At 41.6% G+C, this 5,026-nt stretch overlaps 1 long non-coding RNA gene across 1 annotated transcript; it reads right to left on the reverse strand.

Moving 5' to 3' along the window:
• LOC109722540 lies at nt 707-2,052 on the reverse strand. Its single transcript, XR_002219502.1, has 2 exons — nt 1,800-2,052; nt 707-909 (listed from the first exon to the last, which is right to left on the reverse strand). It is a non-coding gene; the product is annotated as an uncharacterized LOC109722540 (long non-coding RNA).

Raw genomic sequence — 5,026 nt, forward strand, 5'->3', positions numbered from 1 at the left:
TAACTAAATACCATAAGCTTCTCAAGTAAATAAAAGATGTGTATTAAACAAGTTGTTGTACGCATCCAAATAAGCCCCATAAGGCAATTGACAAACACAATGAAGGAACTGGCTGAGGGGTAAACAAGCATACCTAAAACCCTCTTGGCACAGAGCACAGTAGAATACCAGAATCTTATGTAGGTTATGGAAACCCTAAGATCTATCTAAATATTATCAAACACCTAGAGGGGGGTGAGTAGGTGTATAGCTCAAAAACACAAATCTCAATGCAATACAAGTAAATGCGGAAATAAAATAGCACACTGAGATTTACGTGAAAAAACTCTAATTTGGAGAAAAACCAACGAGACCAACACCCGAAAAAATAACCCACTAAGAGAAAAGATTATAAGGTCATTACCGACTCCACGGACTTAACCTCTCTTAACCTCCTACGGATCTCGTGCACGTCACCAGGTTGTCCACGCCCTACGTTGGAATCTACGAATGCCACGCCTCACATCCGAATCCACGAATGCCACTCGAATCCACAAGCCCACTGTCACGCCCCGGATAGCACTTTTCCCGGGCACGCTAATAGATCCGCCGTATACAAGAAATTTTTCCTGTATACGAAGCAATCACAGTATCTGTAAACAAACAATGCTACAAACAGTAGCGTAGAGCTGTAAAGAACTAAGCAGGTAGAACCAAAAAGAAAGCATCTCAAATGTATACATACTATACAAAGTACAAACCACTCGCTCCAGCGAGTTCAGTATCAGTATGTACATAATATCGAAAAATAAAACTCTACTACCTGCAACTGGGGATCCTCTAGCACGGCGACTAGTCAGGTAGGGCTCTAGCTCGCGACACCCTTCCCTCGATCGGTCTCAGAAGCTGCAGCCGCCGGAACAGAAGGCTCTGCAAAACACAGGGAGCAACTGGGCGTGAGAACTACTGTAAAAACAAGTAGTCCTCAGTGGGTACCGCCCTCAACATCATCGGCTTACCCACTAAGACTACAGTAGGAAATAAGGCTGGAAAGTAAAGCTGGAAAGAAATCTACAGCTATATGCCACTACACTATCCTACTGTATCTAATATGCACTTGACCCAATCGCATTTCAAACTGATTCACCACAAATCTCATTTGAGCTGTCCAAACGGACCCACTCTGCCTGTAATCAGCTATGCCGTACACCACCCCGCAAGTGGCCGGCGCATAACTATTTAACAGAAACTGCGACACCGATCGCACTGAAACATCATTCCGGAATGGCTCTCGTGGGCGCGACCCAACGAGATTACTGTCAATCTCAGGCTGCCCTCACAGGCTAAGTCAAGCAATAGGTCTCACTGAACCACTAACCACTATCCACGTGCCCTCGGCACAATCAAATCTCAAAATGATCAAATCCGGGTCCACCGTCAACCACGACGGCACCCACTAGTCCAGAACAGTCTAAACATGACTATAAAATAAACTCGGCATCCCAGCACGAGTGTAACAGTAAACTAAACTACCTGGGGTACTCACAACCCGAATACAACAACTGTATAAAAATACAACGGCCCCTAAGGCTAAATCAGGTAATTCCACATATGCCAGGTTCCGAACGCTGGTTTTCTCCTATGTTTTATCCAAGTCCCATATGTATGATTAATAACAACTAATAACATGCTCCCAATTCAGTTTATATGTCTAAAACATACCTACTCATGAATTTGAGCTAAACAATAACAACTTGTAATATTAACGATACATGTCGACGAACAATATTATAGGAGTAGGATTCCGATAATAAACCCACCTCAAAAGCTAATCCAGAACAGTGAAAAGTCGATAGGAGAAGAACTTTCCATGCTCGCTCGGCCTCCAACGGCACTACCACGACGCACACACGCTCCAACAGATCGCCGGCGCGAAGTTGACGTCGCTCCAAGCTCAACTGTGGCCTCCACGAGCTCTCCACTTCAATCTAGAGAGAGAGAGGAATTGCAAAACATCAATATCCCTCACTGCCTCTCATAGCTAAATAGGCCACAAGATAATGATGCATGGGGGTGCACGTGGCATCCAAAACCACCCCCATGCATCATCAACCGACTAAGTAAATAAATAAAAAAAATAAAATAAAATAAGGATACTACACCCACGATCTGAATCTATGAACCACCTTGATCACGCTGAATCCGCGACGCTGCACATAAAGAGTATCATGTTTCTATGGTGATCCTTTACTTAGAGAGTCGTTGAAGAATCAGAGAAAAATCTCTAAGAAAAATATAGATCAATTCGACATATAGATATCAAATTATAATATCTTGAATTGACTTAAAAGAGGCTATTTTGTGGAAAAAGATTTAGGACAAAAAACCTAGCCTCTAGGGTTACTCTTTCATGTATTCTCTATAATTCCACGTATTAGAGAACCCCAATAACTTATTCATAGACTTTAAAATCAATTAGAGTAGGATTAGAAGCTTAATTAGGAAAGTTTACATTGAGTACCGGTACTCGGGTGTGGGTACCGGTACGCTAGGACAAAACAGAAATTTCCTAATGCTGAATACTGGTACCCGGCCAATGCAGTACCGGTACTAGAGCCACTACAACAGAATTCGGTTATAGGGACACATGTTTGGGACATTTTTGAGTAAGTGTCCCATTTATCCTAAAACTTAAAAAAATATCTACTAATGCCTAAATATAAAGCCCAATCCAACCAAAAATAAAAGATTACTCTACTCAACCCACCATACCCAGTCTATTTGGCCCGATTACAAACAGAAAAGAAAAAAAAAAATCAATTACCATCTTTTCTTCTCTCTTCACTCAATCCACTGAAATTCTAGACGAAGAGCCTTTCCTGTCATCCTCCTCCGCCACCGCAACCAACGAGATAGAGTTTCGACGGTTGCTAAATGCTTAAATAAGTGTTAGTAAATTAGCAGCACTCTTTTAGATTATAGTGACACTCTTTAACTGTCACTATATACCTAGCGATCCCACATATAGCAACACTTTTTAAAAGTGTCGGTAATTTTAGCTAGCATCACTTTTTTGACATGTACCTACATTTAAAAGTGTCACTATAGACCATTTTTATTGTAGTGAGCTCGGTGCCGGTACTCAATACAATTCTGTGAATTCTAGCTTTCGGGTTTTGAGGAACCAAATGCGAGGTACCGGTATTCAATATAAAAATCCAGAGTTTTCAATCCGGTTTTGAGGAACTAGAAACTGGTACCGGTACACAATATATAATATTGTTATATTCAATTTAAAAGTTCCAAAAATCACTTCTAATCCATTAAACATTAGTTTATATGATTCTAACGTCATAAATAGATGTGAATCACTATAAAGACATTTAAAAACTTACGTGAGCATCATAATTCATACGGTGAGATGTATTTGAGTTCTCGGAATCTCGAATTCTTCAATCTTCGACAATCACAAACCGAACCATTTAAGACTCCGACTCCAATCACGAAACTTGCCAATACAAAATCTCTAACAATCTCCCCTTTTGGCAATTTCATGACAAAACCTAAAATTACATCAAAAGTAAAAAACGAAGTTCAATGTCATCACCAAAACACCGAACTTCTCGCGTGTAAGATCCAAACAAAATTACATAAGAACTGCTAAAACAGACTCTATGACTTAAACACAACTAGGAGTCTTGAAGTCCTATGATCCCTGCAAATAATGTCACGCCCCGAGCTCCGCCTATTTGGTCGGATTCGGACACGCCGACAGACCGCCGAACGGACAGAGCCTCCCCTGTACATTCTAGGCGTCACAATCTATACAATGCAATACAAGAGGTTCCAAACAGGAACTGTATTCAACCATAGATTGCATAAGTATCAAAAACATAAAATGTTAACTATACTATTACAAGCATTCATCTCAGAATTTTTACTTTTACAATATTACATAAGCCTTTAAATTATTACAACTTACACACTTTTACTACAATTTTGTTTCATTCATACTGATACGCTGAGCTTGACCTCTTCAGGGTATTGCTATCTCGGTCTCAGTGGTGGGGCACTATCTACGGAGCTACGCCCTGTCCTCGCGCCGCCACGCCGCTCGCGTGCAACCTGTACCCCAAAAATAATACGGGGGTGAGAACTATATAAATATAGTTCCCAGTGGGTATGGCCACCCAAGAGAAGAGCTCGACCCACCAGGTCCAAAGAAGGCAACAGTAGGTTAGTTCAACAAATAGATAGATAGATATTTGACTATGCAATAAATAAAACCATACCTTGCCTCGCTGCTATACAATATGCAATACCTGTAAATCATGTAAGTAGATTACTTGATTCTACTATATATCATTAATCGTTCTTTACTTGTATCCGTTCTTTTCTTTTTTAGCTATTCTCGTTCATTAGCTATTCTCTTTATTCTTTACTCTTTGTCAAATTATGCTCACTGGCGATTCTTTCCTAAGGTTATTTTACGTTAGCCATCTATGCCACTCGACTCGGTTTTGAGTCAATCATCCGCGGAGTACCGCGTCAAGTCAGGCTCGAGGTGAAGAACGTCTCACAAGCACCTCAGTCTTAAGTCCACGAGACACTAGGTCCATCACAAGGAGAGGAGAACCGTCGATCCCTGTGACCCTAAGTCGCTCAAGCTTAACGGGCGAGGAGAACCGTCAAACCCGTTAGCTCATACCGGGAGAGGAGAAACGTCGATCCCGTTGAATCACTACCGGGAGAGGAGAACCGTTAATGCCGTAGTTCCGATTCACTTGTTTCATGGCATACCGGGAGAGGAGAACCGTCGATCCCGTTGAATCACTACCGGGAGAGGAGAACCGTTAATGCCGTAGTTCCGATTCACTTGTTTCATGGCATACCGGGAGAGGAGAACCGTCGATCCCGTTGAATCACTACCGGGAGAGGAGAACCGTCGATCCCGTAGTTATGATTCTATTCTTGCCATCATACCATTTCTAGGGATTCCGGAACCCACTTTCACAACTTAAGGGTTTACTCTGTTATCCTATGTCGA

Source organism: Ananas comosus, linkage group 16 (assembly GCF_001540865.1).
Source record: "Ananas comosus cultivar F153 linkage group 16, ASM154086v1, whole genome shotgun sequence".
NCBI classification, from domain to species: Eukaryota; Viridiplantae; Streptophyta; class Magnoliopsida; order Poales; family Bromeliaceae; genus Ananas; species Ananas comosus.